At 38.7% G+C, this 21796-nt stretch overlaps 3 long non-coding RNA genes and 1 pseudogene across 7 annotated transcripts; 2 read left to right on the forward strand and 2 right to left on the reverse strand.

Annotated features, from left to right (window-relative positions):
* Positions 1 to 7734, forward strand: part of LOC149038796 (uncharacterized) — a 43149-nt pseudogene extending 35415 nt beyond the window's left edge.
* A 3990-nt stretch (positions 7735 to 11724) lies between these two features.
* Positions 11725 to 16426, forward strand: LOC149038800 (uncharacterized). 4 transcript variants are annotated; one of them, XR_016180137.1, is made up of 4 exons: positions 11725 to 11848; positions 12572 to 12671; positions 14329 to 14580; positions 15514 to 16426. It is a non-coding gene; the product is annotated as an uncharacterized LOC149038800 (long non-coding RNA). The 4 variants fall into 4 exon arrangements; XR_016180136.1 differs by lacking the exon at positions 12572 to 12671 and having other exon boundaries at positions 11731 to 11848; XR_016180138.1 differs by lacking the exon at positions 12572 to 12671 and having other exon boundaries at positions 11744 to 11848; positions 14363 to 14580.
* LOC113682210 (uncharacterized) lies at positions 12685 to 17390 on the reverse strand. Of its 2 annotated transcripts, XR_016180140.1 has the most exons (4): positions 17157 to 17338; positions 16749 to 16899; positions 15342 to 15405; positions 12685 to 13959 (listed from the first exon to the last, which is right to left on the reverse strand). It is a non-coding gene; the product is annotated as an uncharacterized LOC113682210 (long non-coding RNA). The 2 variants fall into 2 exon arrangements; XR_016180139.1 differs by having other exon boundaries at positions 16749 to 17390.
* An 870-nt stretch (positions 17391 to 18260) lies between these two features.
* LOC149038801 (uncharacterized) lies at positions 18261 to 21207 on the reverse strand. The gene is made up of 4 exons (XR_016180141.1): positions 21121 to 21207; positions 20061 to 20187; positions 19137 to 19320; positions 18261 to 18835 (listed from the first exon to the last, which is right to left on the reverse strand). It is a non-coding gene; the product is annotated as an uncharacterized LOC149038801 (long non-coding RNA).
* Positions 21208 to 21796: the final 589 nt, after the last annotated feature.

Here is a 21796-nt window from a genome sequence, read left to right on the forward strand (position 1 = left end):
TTTGTTCAAGGCGTGGAACAAAAGAATTTTCCAGTCTTACTGACAAGAATGTATATACTTCAATAGCCGTAAGAAGTTTGATCTATACAAACAAAACCGTGATATCATTGGAAGCTATATCAATATTCTGATAATTGTCCTCAGGTCCATATATTCAAAATACAGTCTGCTTTCTCTTTTCTTTGTTAGTAGAGGAAGTAGAGTTATTTACCAATTTGACAATTTATACACAGCAACCCTGTATTGAAATGGTATTTAGCAAACTAATTCACAGAAGTAGACAGTCATTGCTTGTATAGTCATATTAAGTAAGGTATCGAGAGTGTAAGAGTGCAAGCCTAAGCAAAGTAAATTATTTATCGGAATTATCAACTCAATAACCAATATCAGACAAGTGAGACTGAAGATTTCAGTCTTCTAAGTGTTGCATGCACATGGGGTAAGACACCCTATTTACTTTAACAATCTCGTGGGGAGAATATATTCTGGTCTAAGATTTTCTGCTCCAATGTGTAATGAAGCTATGCCATTAAAATTACAAACGCATAAATTAAAATGTAAGGAAAACAGAATTAGAAATAAAGGTGTATTTGATTAAAATAGTAATTTTACATTTTAATTACATTCTTTCTTTTTGCTACCAAACTTCAAAACACTGATACACCTTCATGAAAAGTGATTCAAGGTGAATGGCTATTTTTTCAGGAACAATCCCTCCTAAACATGGATAGGTAGACACTCAATTCAATGTGCTATGGAGCCAAAGCGAAGCAAAACTTTGGAAAGGAACAGTTATTAATTTTCCGACATTACAGAGTGCATGACGATACGAACGAAGTCCACGCTTATGATAATGTAAGATAACGAGACTTTGAAACGCATTTTGTAAATACATATTTGGGTACCCACCGACCAAAATGATAATTCAGTCTATTCAAAATAAAGCGTTGTTTTGTTTGTTTAACTTCAGCTGCGCTACCACATCATCGTACTTAATTTATAGCCATCATGCTTTCTGCAAACGCTTCGTTATTTCGAGTCTGATAGAATCGTTTAATGCTGAAATGATAGACCTGAGATTTGACCGATTGACATGAAGAAAAGGCTGACGCACCAGAACGAAGAACTTTCCATCAATGCGAAGAAGCTACTAGAATCCTGCAATTTCTTGTTGGTCTATGCGATGAAAATCATTTGCAAGTGTTGAAGAAGGTGATCATGATTTATTTTAAGGAGAATCAATTTTCAGTATCTCGCCGAGCATTTTGAAATTAAAAAACGCTAGGTATTTGCTTCGGTTGTTTGGAATTCTCGAGGACAACTGAATTGGCAGCATTTTGATCTGAAGGAAAGGAGTATTTACACATAATGTAAATAATTGTTGAAGTCGATTGTCAGTTATGCTTGTAGCCGTTCTATTTTGGGTTAACAATAGTAGTGAAATCACTTAAAATTATAGGCAAAGTTTCCATGAACAATGATCTTAGGATGTTCCATTTGTTCGCGATATATCTTATTTAAAGAAGGCCAAATTTCAAGTTTATCCGACATTTTCAAAATTGCACAATTCTATATACCTAGGGCTTATATCGATAAACGGTCAAAAAATTAAGGTTCTAAAAAATATTAGAATCCTCTTGCTTATCTTTTGGTAGCTATTAAAGCTCAGCTTACAGGCTTTTTAAAATTATAAAAATTTCATGTGTCAATCACAAATATTAAACATAATACGCTACAATCTTTCAGACGAAACGTTCACTATTCGTATGGCTTTGTATTTTGATTATTTCATCTTCTTCACCACACGAGGTACGTCAAGAATCTTTCTAGAAATTATAGAGACTGAACTATTATCACATTTGAATGTTTATCAACTCTCCTTTTTCCCTCTCTATTGTCGGTCTAAAAAAACACACGACTTGACTTACTATTTTATTTGAATGTTTTGGTCATTATAACAACAGTCCTCACTGCTCATGAAACAGTCATCTGTATAATTCTTCCAAAAAGTTAGATCCGTTCATTGCCATTTGAATGATTGATCCGTAAATATATTGCTTTAAGAGAACTAACATTATTGAACGAGCAATATTTTGAAGAGAATAAGAAGAGATTACATTTATTTTGTCTCTGAAAGATCGCATAAAAATTACCTCAGAGTAAGTGTGTCTGCTGACTATTCTCAGTCTTCTGTGCAACGCACAGGAAATTTCAATTCTGCAAAGCAATGGGGAAAGAGAGAGTTAACTAGGACAAATTTGCCGGATTAAATCACCATCATTAACACGTATAATGATTTATTTCATATATATGTTTAAGGGTGAAGCCTTCTGAAAAGCATAAAGAAGTGGTCTACCCAGTTGTGTGCAATGGGTGCGGTGTATTACGTACAGCATAATATCGAAACATGGACAGGAATCTTTGCTTTCGTGCACTACATCTTTCTATATTGTATAGAAACTTTGAAATTTAACAGCATGTTGATTGTTTTATGCAAAGTAAGGGCACGAAATAGACTCAGCAGATGCTAGAAATTTCTTATCATTTTTGAATATACACTTTTAAGAGTCTGGTTGCATGGCTGATTTAGCAATGGAAGCCATGTTTGCTTTGCGTAACCGCCACGTGGCGAAATGTTAGCGCCACAATTAAGCGACGCTAAATGTAGAAGAGTTCTTCACAAAGTTAAGAGCAAGTATTTACAATGTAGATCAATCCGACAATCATATTTGAAATGTGGTGCGTGTGTTTCACGATGTTTTTGTATGATGTAGAGGACTGCCTAAAGCCTCTTAGCCGTAATCACGGTGGTGCAAATGCTTCAATGAAGGAAGATTAACACCGTCACTCTCTTACGCCTGCATCGTCGAAGAAATTTAGAACATCACTTTCGAGAAGGAAGATGAGAACGACACGAGTTTAAGCTGATATTGAATAATTTACCTTCGTTAAATCCCACCATGGACTGGATGAATAGTTATAGTTGAAGTTATATTTTCAGTCGATATTTAAAGTGCAGCGGAATATGTTTTCTAGACAGATGATATCTTGGACGAACATGGCTAAACACATTTGGTCAAGAAATGGCCGAATGATACGACTAATACCTACTCTTAGAGCGGTGGTCCTCCCATATACACAAAGTTCCGTTAGAAATACATTGCATTGCGGCCTTTGCTTTGGAATCAGTGTAGATTTTTAAATCAGCACATCCATACAAACATAAATAAACTTTCTTCAGTCTCCCATTTACAGTGTAACATCCAAATGCTAATGTCTTCAAGCTAACTACATTAATAACTGATTATAATAGCGAGTTAATTCTATGAACAGTTTTTTGCATCATTTCATTTGGCTGAAAAGTGCTAAGAAGGGGATTGTTTGGGTCTTACAACTCAGTCTTCTTGCAGTTTTAAAGTCAAACAATTTAGAAATTTACAAATCTTGAGCTATCCGCTTATCTAAAACACCAACAAATGTCATTGATAGAGGAGTAGTGATTTCAGTTTTATGGGAAATAACTTATGACAGATACCATAGTCCATGCGAGCATAAATCAAATATTGATTTGCCAGTATATAGCTGTTCTCGTAGGCATCATTCTCTGGCATTTTAGTTAATGTGCATCGTGCTCAAATCGGGTGTTTTATTTACCTACGCTTGTATCCTCGTTTTCCGTGGGTATTTTTTTCTTACGAGAGATCACCCGAGAAGGAAAGCAGCAAAGGATTACTTTCCATCCAGCCATTTCCTAGCCACAAGTTTAGGTGATGAGAGGTTGAAGTAGAAGCTCTTCTGTAGCTTTTAAGGGCGTGGAAGACCATTATGCGGAAATCTAGTCTGAGATTTTAGACAGAGATAACACACAATGCTTTGATTGTCCTCTTTTAGAAGACAATGGCCAATGATTAAACTTTGAAGACTCATTTTGATTGCAAACTTTCATTGAAGTAAATCTAAAGATGCTGATTTTAACCTACATGTAGTTCAGTCAGGGAGTGGAATAGATTGAAATATAATTCGTTATCGTCTGATTATCATAAAACACAGGAATCGTTTGTACTCGCCAGAGCAATTGTTTCTGAGCTTCTACCCGAAAGGATGTGAACAGCACTGCAAAAGTTTGAAAACGCCGCGGCAGAAATGAAATTGAAAACTGAAACAAGCCCCAAGCTCTTCTATCAGGTCTACGCGGCCATCTTCCCTGCGAGAGTGTGCCAAATGTGTGTACAGCCTCCCATGCAGATGACTCCAACCAAGTCACTCCTGATTTTTTCTCCAGTGGCATTCACTTCTTATCACAGATTCCATTTTTTCCAGACCGTATTTCCTATTTCGTATTTCCCACTTTTTACAACATAAACATGAGCATATAATATTTTTTCGAAGGGAACTTTACCAGAGTCATATCTTGCTTGATCTCTAAGAATGATCATTTTTAAGGTCGGTCTACTGTTTAGTCTATTTTCAATCTTGCAGTGTCTTGGGGGAAGAAAGGTACCGTAATACCGCGTTGTTCGTCGTCTAGAGGACTGGGCACACCCCGGAAGTAAAGATTAGATCGATCCCGATTCCTATTTTCGCAGGAAACAAAATGTCAGAACATATTAAATGCGTAGTTGTGTTTAATCGGACCAAAAAAATTTATAGTTTTAACTTGTTTTATGTTTCATATTAGAAAAGCATGCCTTACAAAATGTAGCATAATTTTCAAAACCGAGCATGATTTAAAGCATAATTTGGAAAAAAATCGGGCAATGCTAGCTCCATAATATACCACTTTTACCAACACCATTCCTTAGGGCCTGGATATGCGTAGCCTGATAATTGGGTCCGATAAAAGGTATCGCTTTAAAGTACAGCAAGCCTTTTATCCCTTGTAAGTTTTACCTGTCAGTGATAGGAAGTGGAATGGAAGGGCTCTTAAATGCTCTTAAAGTGAGCTACTAAATGGAGCATAATACAGTGTGACGTCACGGAGCATCATAACAAGTGCTTCGCCTGATTTGCTCAGTTTAGCGGGCTAGAGGACGCCATTAATAGCGGACTTAAATTTTATTAAATTTAGACTGGCATTTGATATGAAACCATGGAATGTATATACTAACATTAATTCACTAGAACGTTAGTGTGTATGACCTTTAGCTGCTGCGATAAGTCTTTGTTCTGTATTTACCTGGTGGACCGAGACAGAACCTTGAATCAAAATGCCTTGGCAGGAAATGGCTCCACGAAGATACGTCCACCCTAAGCATTTGTGGAGGATCGCATTCGCCATCTCCCTTGTGCTAGTGGCTCGTCGTATCTTTTCAGAAACGAAGAAACCCTTTGGGTCGTCCTTTTCTGTTTGGTGAAATATTCTGTAGGTAAATTATGCCACAAGAAGCTCGCTGGGATGATACCCCTCCTAAATCACATCTAGAATTCCAATTCCTAAATGGGATCGTGAAGCTCATTTCATGAAGGCCCCTTCAATACCATTTACAAGAGTGGTTCTTAAACAAGGTGGTTAATAAACGAATTCGTTTTCTTTCATCGTTTGATTAAGACCTCTTCAATCCCATCCCTAATGTGAAAAACTGTAAGCTGTAGCCTGAGATGATACATAAGGAGGGAGTTCGTTTTCTTTATTAGATAAAGGGCAGAACTTTTCAAAGAAAAACCAAGTTCATTTAAAAATTTTCAAACGATCTACTAAAACTAAAATTGCATACCTGAGATGGCGACGAACTTCTCTTGCTGAAGGATTCAACTTTCTCCCGTTGACGCCACAGTGAAAGTACACAAAAAGAACTCAACAAATTAATTGCTTATTAACCTTTGCAGGGCAAAGATCATGGTCAACTTTGTAAGAACAATACACCGAGCAAGCTGGTACGTTTTCGGTGGATTGCTCTTCCTATGACGGCAATATATCCATTACTTAAGAACAAAATGGAAGTTTACTCTACCTTTCTCAGAGTGACAGTGGGTGATAAGCTAATTCGTTTTTTTCATTACATTAAGCGATTTCCGGCTATAAGAAAAACAAAGTTCATTAGAAAAGTATAACATGATCTAAAGAAAGTGAAATCCCAGACCTGAGATGGCGGACGAAATTCTCTTGCTAGAGGGTTTGCCTTGCTCCCTTGGACAGCACTGTGAAAGGGAAGAAGACGAAGAGTGTGTTTCAATGGAATATGACGCTCTCATAAAAAATTTTGAAATAAGGAATTATTCTTGATTCCGCATTATTTTAAATTTCGCCCTAAAGTTCAATCACCGTTTAGCAGCCTGGTTTAATTTTCAGAAATTTATCAGAATAACACTTATTTCCCACCAAGCATCCGCAAGTTCTGCATCAGTTTTAATGACTCAACATTTCATTCTCCAGCTATCCAACATAATCAATGAAAAGCCAAAACATTTACCTTGGGAACATGAAATCTCTTACCTTTCATTGCTGGTATGCGCAGCATGCGTCTGGGTCGGACAGTCAAGGTGGATATAGGTCAATATATATTTAGCCGGACGGTTCGGCCCAGCGGACGCATGCTGAGAAAACAAAGTTGTAAAAGCATCTGATAAACGGTTACGAGTAAGAGGCATCATTCTGTTCATCCGAAAGATTATGTTGTTAACTAATTTTTGTACAGCAAATATCATTGTCAACATTTGAATTGGAATCCACGTTCTGTTGGATTTAATATCCAATCCCTAAAAACCAAATAAAGGCCTAAACTGCTTTTTTTAAAAAGTAAGACAGATGATACCTTTGTCTTTTGGCCTTATCAAAACACATCCTCAGCCTACAGGAAACTTCAACTCCGTGTTTTACGCGTAAACGTGATTACTTACTCTTTACTTGTATTCCATGATAAAAGACAATGTTGGTTTCCTTTCTCACATGAGCGCGCATAGTTTACTGTACTCTTTCAGCCGTCCCTCTGCTGCACTTCGCATTACCTCATTCCATCTTCAGGGGTCCGCACCTGGATCATCTGTGTGGAACGTGGAAACAAATGTGTTATAGGGATTGGTCCAATACCAAACATCACGGTCTCCCGATGTAGATAATAGATCCAATACTTCAGAACGAAGTGGAGGCTGTAGGTGATTAGCGAGGGTATAAATTTGGGTGGACAGGTTTTGTCTTTCAGAAGTCTATCGAATCATTCAGTTAGAACAGTTAGTTGCCTGCAAAGCGGACTCGATGGCCTCTTTGTATAAAAATTTTTTGGGTTGTTATATACTTGCTAGCTTTTGCTGCCTTTCTCAGATTTGATGAGCTTGCTAACCTTGTTCGATCCGATGTTAAAATCGACAATGATATTAAAGTTATTTATTCAATCAACTGAAACTGATCAGTACAGGGAGGGAGCTTGGATTGTTTTAGCTTCCTCTGGGAAAGCAACTTGTCCGGTTGTTATGATGAACCTTTATTTACAAAGAGCTGAGCTTTCCTGCGACAGCCCTTTGCTTTGCTAGCTTGTCAAAACCTAATGTGGTTATAGGCCAAGAGCTAAAGGTTTAAGCTATTCGCAGGTAAGAGGATTAATGCTAGAGGCTTTTAAAGATATTGTACTGGATATTTCTGCCACTGGTACGCATAGTCTCAAGAGTGGCAGGGCTATTGCTACAGCAAATGCTGGCGTGCCAGACCGTTTTTTTAAGCGTTATGGCCGCTGGGCTCGTGAATCGGCTAAGGACGGGTATTTTCAAGATTCTTTATCTTCACGTTTGTCGGTTTCTTAGGTTTAAGGGACCGGTCATTATTTATCGCCTGGGGGGGTCGGAGTATTTTTGTTGTCACATCGGAGCATTTACCTGATCCCCCCGTAGAGTATCTAGTTTTTTAGAGATCCTCCCTTATCGGTAGTGGAAAGTTTCATGATCCCCCCCCCTTTTCTCCCAGCCACCGCCAAATAACTTTTTGAATATGCAAGTGATATTTTAATAGTGGTACTTACGTCTCATGGACCTTGAACCACAACGGTAAATATTTGCTCGTCAGATACGAACTGAATTGTCGAGGAAGTGCCAATCTCAGGCTGTTCATCCAAATCCACGAAAACATAGTCATCGTCGCTCTCTGCCTCTCCACTTTCGGATTCTTCATCCTCGGATTCCACGTCATCTTCATCACTCGACAGTTCTTCTGTTATCACAGTCTCTTTATTCTGTCGGTAATAGTGACATCGAATGGCCTTCACTTTGTCAAGTTTCCGACCCACAGTCGTCAAACCATGCTTGTTGAGATACAGGTCTAGTTCTCTTACCCGCAACTTTTCAACTTTGCCACCCTCGATGAGGTTATCCCATTGAAAGTCCTTGTACGTTCGTTCGGCCTCTTGCCTTCTTCGCTCCTGAGCTGCTCTTGTTCTGATGTCCTTTCGGATCTCAATATCCTTCAAATGATTAACATATGCAATGACGTGCTTCTCTTCCACATTATATTTTGAGCAGAAGCTCTTCATGGTATCCTGATCGTTTCTGATACTGTCAGAATGTTCCTCGTACAGATCTTTAATACATTTTCTTGGAAGGTAATCATCTGGTGTCCTGCCCGTCGATTCCGTCTGATAGATATCCATGCAATCACCCGGGGTCCCGGCGCGACCTAAAATTCCTTTTTTTTTGGTCTGATCCCCCCCATTATGCTTGTCAATTACGGCTGATCCCCCCTAAAGGTCTTCAAAAAACCATGTGATCCCCCCCTAAATACTCCGACCCCCCCCCAGGCGATAAATAATGACCGGTCCCTAAGGTATTTAGTTTTCTGGTGTGTACCGCTTTTTAATTTATTCTAGCATCTATTTACCTGGTCTTGCCCTGGTGATCGTTGTATATGGTGTACAGCTGGCCTGGGGTTTTCCTCCTAGGTGTAACTGGACGTACGGGGAGGTTTTTCACCCAGCTGTTGTTCCACAACCGCATATCAGTCAGCTTGTGATTTGGATCTTTGGAGCTAAACTTTACATGCATGGATTGTATTTCTTTTTTTCCTGATACGTCATATATCCTGTAGTCCTTTCAGAGAATAAACTGAGCGCTTGGCTTGAAGCGAGCCGCACCCATGGGTTGTGTATGTCCTTTTACTGGGTCAAACTGAGATTTAGAGGAAAGAACGGCCTTCCCACATATCGAGACAAAGAGACGCATTTTCCTTTGAAAGGTGCGATCGCCAATAAAAATCTTGGTTTTAAACGCTCTCCAATCTTTTCTTGTCCATGTCATCCTACAATGGCAAACAACTCGAAATGTTTTACATTGGCGCCAAAATAATGATTAGGACCAACGTTGAGAACTGTGTAATTGTGTGTGGTTCTAAAACAAAATAAAATCACACTTTGACTTTTGCCATACCTATACTGTAAGTGGTGTCTCCTAAAGGAGCCGTTGATCAGTTCTTTCAGGTTTTTTTGATTCCACCCGCAAAACTGTAAAGGTTATGGCCTTGGTGTTGTATGGCATAGATCACATCCACAGCGATAACTTTTTTTTCCTTTAGCACGTTCGGTGTAGGTCGCAGAATCACGGATAACATTTCCAAGTAAACTTAAAGGACTCCGCCGGTCTTTTAGTAAATTAGCCCTCGGCGAGCTGTTGTTGTCTCGTAAAATTTCGATGACGCTTGGCGCCTCCTTTTCCTAACTTTAAAACTCTGTGCCGCGTTCAGACATGATTTCCTCTTGTTATTGTTGAGGAACTAGAAGATACAGACAATTTACTTAAAACAACTACTCATTTAGAGCAGTTACAATCAACAAGAACATCACGACAAGAAAGAACGCCGTGTTCGTATATGAGGAGAAAACAGGGGGCGTTTAAGATATTCTCTCTACGTTATAAGCAAGTGGATCTCAGGATATCGTTTGGCGTGGAAATTGTACCTAGTAACGGTGATTTTCCTACACAATATACTTGGTCATTTTCTTCTGTACAAAAAAAGAAGATTCTCGAGAACTAATTCTTTTGCCATATTGGACTGGAATAATGGAATATATTGTCAATAATCTTGTTCTAACATAATAATTTGAAAAATTAATATACGACAGGAATTTCATCTAATAGGTTGACATCATATTTCACCATCCTACGTAGCCTACGTGTAGCCGTACCCTCCCCCCGCCGGGGTGAAACGGAGGCGAATTCCCTCGCTTCCGTTTCACCTCGGGGGTGAGGGTACGGCTACACGAGAACTACTGTCAATATTTTGACTAGTAAGATGGTTTTTTTGTTTGTTTGTTTTGTTTTTGTCCTTTTTTAGGTTTAGTGGAGTTGTTAGAAATCACCAAGCAAAATTAAGGGACCGGTCATTATTTATCGCCTGGGGGGGGTCGGAGTATTTAGGGGGGGATCACATGGTTTTTTGAAGACCTTTAGGGGGGATCAGCCGTAATTGACAAGCATAATGGGGGGGATCAGACCAAAAAAAAAGGAATTTTAGGTCGCGCCGGGACCCCGGGTGATTGCATGAATATCTATCAGACGGAATCGACGGGCAGGACACCAGATGATTACCTTCCAAGAAAATGTATTAAAGATCTGTACGAGGAACATTCTGACAGTATCAGAAACGATCAGGATACCATGAAGAGCTTCTGCTCAAAATATAATGTGGAAGAGAAGCACGTCATTGCATATGTTAATCATTTGAAGGATATTGAGATCCGAAAGGACATCAGAACAAGAGCAGCTCAGGAGCGAAGAAGGCAAGAGGCCGAACGAACGTACAAGGACTTTCAATGGGATAACCTCATCGAGGGTGGCAAAGTTGAAAAGTTGCGGGTAAGAGAACTAGACCTGTATCTCAACAAGCATGGTTTGACGACTGTGGGTCGGAAACTTGACAAAGTGAAGGCCATTCGATGTCACTATTACCGACAGAATAAAGAGACTGTGATAACAGAAGAACTGTCGAGTGATGAAGATGACGTGGAATCCGAGGATGAAGAATCCGAAAGTGGAGAGGCAGAGAGCGACGATGACTATGTTTTCGTGGATTTGGATGAACAGCCTGAGATTGGCACTTCCTCGACAATTCAGTTCGTATCTGACGAGCAAATATTTACCGTTGTGGTTCAAGGTCCATGAGACGTAAGTACCACTATTAAAATATCACTTGCATATTCAAAAAGTTATTTGGCGGTGGCTGGGAGAAAAGGGGGGGGGGGGATCATGAAACTTTCCACTACCGATAAGGGGGATCTCTAAAAAACTAGATACTCTACGGGGGGATCAGGTAAATGCTCCGATGTGACAACAAAAATACTCCGACCCCCCCCCCCCCCCAGGCGATAAATAATGACCGGTCCCTAATCCGCGACTTTCTTCCTTTAGGTGTTGTGCAAAAACAGATGAAGAGCCCGATGAATGGATTTGTCCTTCGTGTGAACAATTACCTAGAAAATCAGTTCTCCACGAAAAAAACTCCCTCGATTGCGGCCAAGCCATATTTCTCCAGCAGGGCATGCCGTAAATTAAAAACATCGGTCGCAGCGTCACGCAACATTGCGTGATTTTCCAAACGTGACATGCAGTTGCTGCATTATTTTAAAACTTAGAAACTACATGGCCCTGTATTAATAAAAGAAGGTTTCGTTTGCAAGCATCGTTGACTTCAACATAAGAAGAACCTAATAACTAATAATTATTTAGCCAGAACGAAAAAAAAATTAATATACGCATGAGTTGGAGCCATTCCTGTCAGCGGTGAAATACAGGAATGGTTCCAGTCTCTGACCGTCCGCCTAAATTGACTGAATGAGTTTTGTCAGCGGAGCTTGGCAGCGGATAACTTTTTTATCGCCGGAATGTCGCTGAACGACCTCGCTGAACAAGATAGACTCTGCCTTCTCTTCGTTATGTAAGTAGCCATTTCTTGTTTGACACATCGGTGTTTTCACATTGATATTTCATTGTTCTGCTTCGAGACACGTGGTTATCAATACTCACGAGCAAGGAGTTAAGATATAACTTATTAACTTTTACTATTTAAATCATCCAATCATAGATCGGAGTCATTCCTGTATTTAGTCGCTAGTGAGAAGCGGCCATATCTCGCCTTATATTTGGGCTTTCGCCGGGCTTTTTCTCCCAGAGTAAAGGTTAATCATGCAGAATTCACGCACGATGAAACAAAAGTCACAATAAATTTCGTTTTTAGTCCTTAAACAACAAATGTTTGGAATATTTGCGACCAAGAAGTCAAAGATCGTTTCGTTTGAGTTGATCACCACAATGAGTGGGACGCTGGTTAGCTTGCTCACCAGCAATGCGTTGCTATGTGGTATGCAAGCACGTGATTAAGTCCTGCAAAGAGCCCATTAAGTTTTGTTCTCAAGACTCTCGTGACTTGCAGCTGAAGCCGAAAGGTTCCTGTGTTTTGTAATCATAACAAAAGAATTCTAATTAAAATTCCATTCTTCGCATTAAAATGTATTATGCGGATGTCGGGGTCATCAATGGAAAACTAAAAATTACATAGCATTTTTTCTCTTCAATCCAAGTTGGATGTAACTCTTTTGAACTTTCAAAATTGAATAATTTGACGGGATTAAGTCAACGATAAGCTGAAACTTACTTGCAGGCAGGTTCTCGTAAAATCAAGTCGTGGGAGGAGACCAAATCACTAGCAGGCGTTAAGGACAGTGTTCCTTGAATGAGTTGTGCTATAATTTTGGTTGATGGTAAGACATTTTGATATAAAACTGGGCAGTTTAACTTGTGATGAACTGTGTGTGATGTTTGGTGAACTTGACACCTAAAGCACGAGTTTTCTGAAACAGTCAAGTAATACTGATTTAAGGTCTGAAACGTCTTTAGACAGTTTAGAAATGAAAGAAAGGGCTCGAAGACATTCTGCCCGAAGTTCTTACAAACAACTTGAATTCCAACAGAATCAATCGCTCTGTAGACATTTTGGACGAGTGTACGTTTTACATTCGTGACCGTGGAGAAATATCCGGTCTCACTGTCTCTGAAAATGTAATTAGTTCAATGTTTGTAAGATGTTTGACCGAAATAAAACTAGAATGAAATCATCAACAGCCAAGTAGTTAATTGATCAGAGCTCTGAAGTGCAATTTAACAGTTTCTGAATGAGAAGGAAAAGCCCTAACGCTTTTTGAAGTTCTTACAGCTTAAATTCCAACGGAATCGATCGCTCAGTCTGTAGGCAGCCCTGACCTGCTGACAACTGTACTTGTTAAAGGCGTGGAATAAAGAAATATCCGGTCTTACTGAAAAGAATGTATATACTTCAATAGCCGTAAGAGGTTTGATCTGATAAAGTACAAACAAAACCGTGATATCATTGGAAGTTATATCAATATTCTGATAATTGTCCTCAGCCTGAAGACAACTATTTTGCTCTCCAGGCAGGTTTATATCACATTTAATATACAGTCTGCTTTTCTCTTTTCTTTGTTAGTAGAGGAAGTAGAGTTATTTACCAAATTGTCAATGTATACACAGCAACACTGTATTGAAATGGTATTTAGCAAACTAATTCACAGAAGTAGACAGTCATTGCTTATATAGTCATATTAAGTAAGGTATCGAGAGTGTAAGAGTGCAAGCCTAAGCAAAGTAAATTATTTATCGGAATTATCAACTCACTAACCAATATCAGAGCAGTCAGACTGAATATTTTAGTCTTCTAAGTGTTGTATGCACTTAGTGTGAGACACCCTATTTACTTTAACAATCTCGTGGGGAGAATACATTCTGGTCTAAGATTTTCTGCTCCTCTCTAAACTGAAATAAAAACATTATACTAGCACCTCACTGCTTCTTTGTTGACAATTTTTCGTTTAAATAGCTTATTCTCACTTCATCCAGGCAATAAGAGTTCAGTGCCATAGACAGAACAAATAAACAAACTATAGTCTTAAATTCTTTCATTTATATCCAGCTCACAGCCTCATGTATTTATGTCCTTTTTACTGACTGCCAAGGTAGCCCATTTCCGGTTATCTGAAAAAAAAAAACGTGATCACATTTTTATCACATCTTTTATTTTCGCTATTAAACTTCAAAACACTGATACACCTACGTGAAAAGTGGTTCAAATAAGATGAATGGCCATTTTTTTTAGGAACAATCTCTCATAAACATGGATAAGTAGACGCTCAATGCAATGTGTTGTTGAGCCAACGCGACGCAGTACTTAGGAATGGAACAGTTGTTAATTTTCCGACATTACAGTATGCATGATGATACGAATTAAGTCCGATGTTTATGATAATGTGAGATAACGAGATTTTGAAATTTTTGGATACCCACTGACTATTATGATGATTCAGTATTTTCAAAATAAGCTTTGTTTTGTTTGTTTGACTCCAGCTGCACTTCCACGTCATCTTGTTTAAATTTACAGCCCCCATGCTTTCTGCAAACGCTATGATATTTCGAGTCTGATGGAATCGTCTAATGCTGAAATGATAGACCTGAGATTTGACCGACTGACATAAAGAAAAGGTTGACGCGCCAGAAGAAGGGAGAGCTTTCCATCAATGCGAAGAAGCTACGAGAATCCTGCGAATTCTTGTCAGTCCATGCGGTGGAAATCATTACCAAGTGTTAGAGAATCGAAAGGTGATCATGATTAATTCCTATGGAAAATCGATTTTCAGTAGCTCGCCAAGCAAGTTAAAAAGCGCTGGTATTCTTGTTGGTTCTTTGTAATTCTAGAGGACAACTTAATTGGCAGCATTTTGGTCTGAAAGAAAGGAGTGTTTATACACAACGTAAATAATTATCGAAGTCGATTATTAGCTATGCTTGAAGCCGCGTTCTATTTTGTGTTAACAATAGTAGCGAAATCATTTGCAATCAAAGGCAAAATTTCGGTGAACATTGTTCTTAGCCTATCAATTTATTCGTGTTATATCTTATTTAAAGAAGGCCAAACTTTAAGTTTATGCCACATTTTCAAAATTCAATGTTTTTGCTGAAACGTTCACTATTCATGTGGCCGTGTGTTTTGATCTAATCTTGTTCACCACGCAAGGTGCTTCAAGAATCTTTCTAAATATTATAGAGACTGGACTAGCATCACATTTAATCGTTTATTGACTCTACTTTTTCCCTCTCTATCGTCGGTCTAAAAAAACGCACAACATGGTCTTATCATTTTATTTGGATGTCTGGATCATTCTGACAACAGTCCTCACGGCTCATGAAACTAGCATCTGTACATTTCTTCCTAAAAGTTAGATGCTGTCTACTGTCAGTTGAGTGATTGATCCATGGATACACTGCGCTAGGAGAACTAGTATTATTGAACGAACAAAATTTTGAAGAGAATAAGAAGGGATTACCCTTATTTTGTCTCTGAAAGATCACATAACAATTACCTCAGAGTAAGGGTGTCAGCCGACTGTCCTGAGTCATCGTTGCAAGGCACAGGAAATTTCAATTCTGCAAAGCAATAGAGAAAGAGAGAGTGAATCAGGATAAATTTGACTATAGCACCATCATTAACAAATATAATATTAATGTTTTATATATTTTTTTTATATATTTAAGGGTGAAACCATCTGAAACTGCATAATAGAAGTGATCTTAGCCAGTTGTGTACAATGGAAGTGGCGTAAAACAGCATAATTTGGAATCACCGACGAGAAACTTTGGCTTCGTTTACATTTTTCTCAAATGTAAAGAAACTTTGAACTTTAACAGTTTATTGATTGTTTTATGCAGGGTAGGAGCATTAAATAGACTCAGCAGATGCTAGAGTTCCTCATCGTTTTTTAGTATACTCTTCTAAGAGTCTGATTGCATAGCTGATTTAGCAATGGAAGTGATGTTTGCTTTTGCAGTGGCGAAATTTTAGCGCTACAATTAAGGACACACAATGTAGAAGTATTCTTCACAAAGTTAAGAGCAAGTATTTACAATGTAGATCAATCCGACGATCAAATTTAAAGTAAGATATGTTTGTTTAACTATGTTTTAGTTTGATATAAGAGTAGAAGACTAGCTAAAGCTAGCCGTAGTCACGGTGATTCAAATGCTTCAATGAAGGAAGATTAATACCGTCACTCTCTTGCACCGACATCGTCGAAGAAATTTAGAACATCACTTCCAAGGAGGAAGATGAGAATGACACGAGTTTTACCTTAAGAATTTACCTCCACTAAATCCCACCGTGGACTGGATAAATAGTTATAGTTGAAGTTGTATTCTTCAGTCGATATTAAGAATGCAGCTAAGCATGTTTTTTAGACAGATGATATCTTGGAAGAACATAGTTAAACACCTTTGGTCAAGAAATGGCCGAATGATACGACCAATATCTACTCTAAGAGCTGTGGTCTTTCTATATACACAAAGCCCCGTGGGAAATGCATTGCGGCCTTTGCTTTGGAATCAATTGTTGTAAATCAGCACATCCATACAAACATAAATAAACTTTCTCTAGTCTCCCATTTGCAGAGCAGCACCCGAATGCTAATATCTTTGAGCCGACTGCATTAATATCTGATTATTATAACGAGTTAATTCTACGCACCGTTTTTTGAGTCTTACAACTCAGTCTTCTCGCAGTTGTTAAGTCAAAGTGTATAGAAACATTGAAATCATGAACTACCCTCCTATTTAAAACATCATCAAATGCCATCGATAGAGGAGTAGATAGATATCAAAGCCTATGCGAACACAAAATGAAAAAGTAATTCACCAATATATAGCTGCTTTCGTAAGCATTGTTCTTTGGCATCTTGCCAAATGTGCGCTGTGCTAAAATCAGGTGCTTTATTTACCAGTGCTTTCATCGTCGTTTTCGGTTGGTCTTTTCCTCTTACGAAAAATCAGCCAAGGAGGAAAGCAGCAGAGTACTCTCCATCCAGCCATTTCCAAGTTTACGTGATGAGATGAGGCTTTTATGGGTGTGGCAGACCATTATGCGGAAATCTGGTACGAGATTTAGACAGAGATAACACACAATGGTTTGATTGTCCTCTCTCAGACGACAATGGCCAATGATTAAACTTTGCAGACGCATTTTGATTGCAAACTTTCAATGAAGTTAATCTAAAAAATGCTTATTATAATCTACATGTGGCTCAGAGAGTGGAATAGATCAGAATATAATTCTAAGTTATCGTCTGATAATCATATAATGCAAGAATTGTTTGTACTCCCCAGAGCAAAAGTTTCTGAGCACCTACCCAAAAGTTTGTGAACATCAAAGCAAAGTTTTGAAAAGGCCACAGCAGAAATGAAATTGAAAACGGAAATAAGCCCCAAGCTCTTCTTTGTGTACAGCCTCCCGTGCAGATAATTCCACGCAAGATGCTCCTGATCTTTTCTCCAGTACTGTTCACTTCTTAGTGAAGATTCCATTGTTCCTATTTCCCGTATTTCCTATTTTTCATTTTCCACTTTTTACAGCATAATCAGCATATAATTTTTTTTACGTAATTTGCAGTGCTGTTACCATAATATGCTACTTTTACTAGCACAATCTATTAGGGCCTGAATATGCGTAGCCAGAAGAATGGGCTCCTGGCGTAGCCTGATAATGGGGTCCGGCGGCTTATACCAGGATAACCAGAGTGGTTCTTTCCTTTTAACAGAAAGCCTTTTATCTCTTGTAAATTTTATATGTTAGTGGTAGGGAGCCACTAAATGGAGCGTAATGCAAAATCCTGAGCATAATTTTGAGCACAATCAGGAGGAAGGGATTGACTCCATTGTTTCCTGGTGTAAGCCGCCGTCAAAACATTACTACAGTGTGACGTCACGTAGCATCATTACAAGAGCTTCGCCTGGCTTGCTCAGTTTAGCAAAGAAACGCCATTAGTAGCGAATTAAGACAACTTAAACAGTACTTAAATTTAGACTGGCATTTGCACTGTACTGAGAGATAAGAAGCCATGTATACAATAACATTCACCAGACCGTTATTGTGTATGACCTTTAGCTGCTGCGATAAGTCTGCGTTCTGTACTTACTTGGTGGACTGGAATAGAACCTTGGAGGGATATGCCTTGGCTAGAAATGGCTCCACGGAAGTCCGTCCACCCTAAGCAATTGTGGAGGAACGTATGATCGCATTCGCTACCTCCCTTATGCTGATGGCTTGTCGTATCTCTTATTACACAAGAAACTAACTAGGATATGATCCCTTCCTAAAAATTCCTAAATGGGATCGTGTAGCTCATTTCATGAAGAGCCCTCGATACCATTCACAAGAGCAGTTCTTAAATAAGGTGGTTGATAAAAGAATTCGATTTCTTTCATTATTTGATTAGGACATCGTCAATCTCATCTCTAATATTGAAAATTGTAATCTGTAGGCAGAGATGATAAATAATGGGGGAATTCGTTTTCTTTTATTAAATAAAGGACAGAACTTCTCAGGTAAAACAAAGCTCCCTTTAAAATATACACACGATCTACTAAAACTGAAATTGCAGACCTGAGATAGCGACGAAATTCTCTTGCCAGAGGATTTAACTTGCTTCATTTGACGCCAAAGTGAAATTACGCAAAAATTACACAACAGAGCACGTTGCTTATTAACCTTTGCATAGCAAAGATCATAGTCAACATTGGAAGAGCAATCCACCGAGCAAGCTGATGCCTTCTCGGTGGATTGTTCCCCCTATGACGGCTATATGTCCATTACCTGAGAACAAAATGGAACCTTACTCAAACCTTTCTAGAAAAGAAGGCAAATTTTAATCTCAGGGTGACAGTGGTTGATAAACGAATTCCTTTCTTTCATTACGTCAAGCGATCGCTGACTACAAGAAAAACGTCGTTCATTAAAAAAGAATGATCTACTGGAAGTGAAATTCCAGGACTAAGATGGCGGACAAAACTCTCTTGCCAGAAGGTTTACCTTGGGAAGAAGACGAAGAGTATGTTTCAATGAAATATGACTTTCTAATCAAGAATTTTGAAATAAGAAATTATTCTTGACACCACTCTTTACTGTATTCTTACTTTTCACCCTAAAGCTTAATCACCGTCTGGCATCCTGGTTTAATTTTCAGAAAATTATCAGAATAACACTTATTTCCTACCATGCATACGTCGCAAGTTCTGCTTCAGGTTTAACTACTCAACATTACATTCTTCAGCTATCCAACATAATCAGTGAAGAGGCAAAATATTTACCTTGAGGGCATGAAATCTCTTACCTTTTATCGCTGGTATGCGCAGCATGCGTCTGGGTCGGACAGTCAGGGTGAATATAAGTCAATGGAGAGTTTTAGATCCACGTTTGGTGTGCTCACCAAAAACGTCAAAACGCGGTCAGCAGTTTCTACTCAGAAGTTAGAAGTTTCGAGACATTCAGCTTTATTGATCGACGTCGACTTTCACCTGAAAAAAAAATAACACTTGTGCCGCCATCTTGAATTACGCAAAGGATGGAGGTCCTTCATTTCAAACATAAAATGTAGCCAAAAAATTGTTTTTTTTAGTGTCCCAAATGGATTGTTTATAAAGAAAAGACTCTACCTCAAATATATTTGTAGGATATACGTGAGAACTTTCGAAGAGGAAGAAAAAAAGCGTCGAGGGAGTTCAACTGCTTGAAACTGCCTTGCGCGAAGTTTAAACGTGTACGACAAACGGCGAACGTGACCGCTGAGGTCTGGTCACCTGACTCCCAGACGTTTGCGGTCAAACGTATTCAGAAACAAACGTAGATCTAAGACTCCGTAATATATATTGAGCCGGACAGTTCGATGCAGCGGACGCATGTTGAAAAAACAAAGTTGTAAACGCATCTGATAAACGGTTAAGACTAAAAAACACGAACCTACATCGTTGTTCCTCTTTTATTCTGTCAATCCGGAAGAATATGTTGTTTCCTAACTTTTGTACAGCAAATATTATTGTCAACATTTGAATTAGTATCCACCGAGTACGTTGATGCGTTCTGTCGTATTCAATATCCAATCCGTAGAAACTATTTCAACTGAAGGCCTGAACCACATTTTTTCAAAAAGTAGAGGAGCGTAAAACTAATGATACCCTTTTTTTACCACTATCAAAACACACCTCAGACTACAGGAAACTTCAACTTCGTGTTTTTGGTATAAACGTGATTTACTTACTCTTTACTTGTAACCCAGGATAAGAAACAATGTTTGTTTCCCTTCTCACTTGGTACGCATAGGCGGTTTATTGTACTCTTTCAGCCGTCCCTCTGCTGCACTTCGCATTTCCTCATTCCTGAATCATCTACGTGGAACGTGAAAACAAATGTATAGGGTTTTTTTGTCTGATGCCAAACATAGTCTCCCAATGTAGAGAATGGATCCCGACCAGTACTTCAGAAAGAACCGGAGGTTTGAAAAAACCAAAATGTTGAGGTTGAATAACCCCACTGAACAACCGGGATGATAAAGATTCTGACAGTCTTGCTCATTCAAGGTGTCGAGGGTCATACACATGGACAATTTGTGTGAAAATAGTCACCTGTGAAAAGTTCGAAACAAGAATTTTCTTTCAATGTCAGTTAAAGATCCAGTGCGCGAGAAAAAAATGAGCCAACCACGTCAAAGAACTTTAACTGACCTTCGCATTGAAAGTTGACGCGGAGATTTCCTCAGAATTTTGTTTTTTGATTTACAGAGCTGTTTTTAGTTGTTTTGAACTTTCTTTCGTGCAAATTTTTTACCACTTTGTTTAGAATTTAAAAAACAATCTGAGCTTTTATTTTATTCAAATGTTATGGTTATTTAAACAAGTTCAATGTGTATATTTTACGGAGTTTGGAATCTGGCCTCTTTTTTGTTGATGAATTTTTAAAAATGATCCTTTCAATCTTTTTCGGGAAACGATGTGAAGTACGGTACGACGATACGAAATACAAGCTGACCTCTACATAGCTTACCCACTGGCCTGTTCCGAGAATCCGAACCAAGGCAGTGCGAATTGCGAAATTTTCAGTTCAGCGTCGAACGCAATGCCGTATTACCTTGGCGTTACTACACTATGTGTTTGTTCCGGAAAACGATGCGCCACTTTTTCAACCGCGAAAAGGCCACACTAGCCTCCTCATGTAAGGAAAAAAGAGCGTTTTTAGTGGCCACCACACTGCAAAGGTTGATAGTGAGTTTGATGTGCTTTTTCGCTTTTCTAAAACCCTGATAACGCTAAACTAAGATTTACCTTTGAAACTCCGTTACTTAAAAGATCATTTCCCATTACATCTTTCCCGTAGACGGTTTATGATTTCATTAACATGCAGCAAAAAAGACTACCACACTGTGACGGAAGGCATAAACGCAAATTGTGAGAAATGTTTGAAGGTGTCTGTTAATTGACGTCACAGAGACTAATCAATTAAACGTGATTGATGTTGCGCGCGCGGTTTTCTACTCGTCAATCGGTGAAATTAGATGACTTTTCCTTACTAAAGCTGCTTCCGAGGTCACTCAAAAAAACTTAACCCATCATAGGAAAATGAACAATGAATCCTGAGCGGTCAATGATCAAATGACTACGCAGATGAAACTTTTGCTGATCAAACTAACAATGCTATTTATCAAAATGTTTTTGATTGCCAGTAATTTCTCTTTTCCGTAAATGAATTGTAAAGGAGTTAGGTCATAAAGCAGTTACAACTGTTCGTATTCTTCAGTTATGGCTGGCTTGTCTAAAAACCCAAAAGAAAATTTACCTGAGGGTGCGAGAACTCGTTAAAACCCTCTAAAACTGAGAGAATGATAAAAGAAGACTTTGCGATTCACTGATTAGAGGTTTTTCAGAAATCCTCTTATTCAATATCATCAGGCCTCTTTTCATGGTTGTATTTGTCGACCTCTTAGAATCACTCAAATCAGCA

Source organism: Pocillopora damicornis, chromosome 10, assembly GCF_964200805.1.
Source record: "Pocillopora damicornis chromosome 10, jaPocDami1.2, whole genome shotgun sequence".
Lineage (NCBI taxonomy): Eukaryota > Metazoa > Cnidaria > Anthozoa > Scleractinia > Pocilloporidae > Pocillopora > Pocillopora damicornis.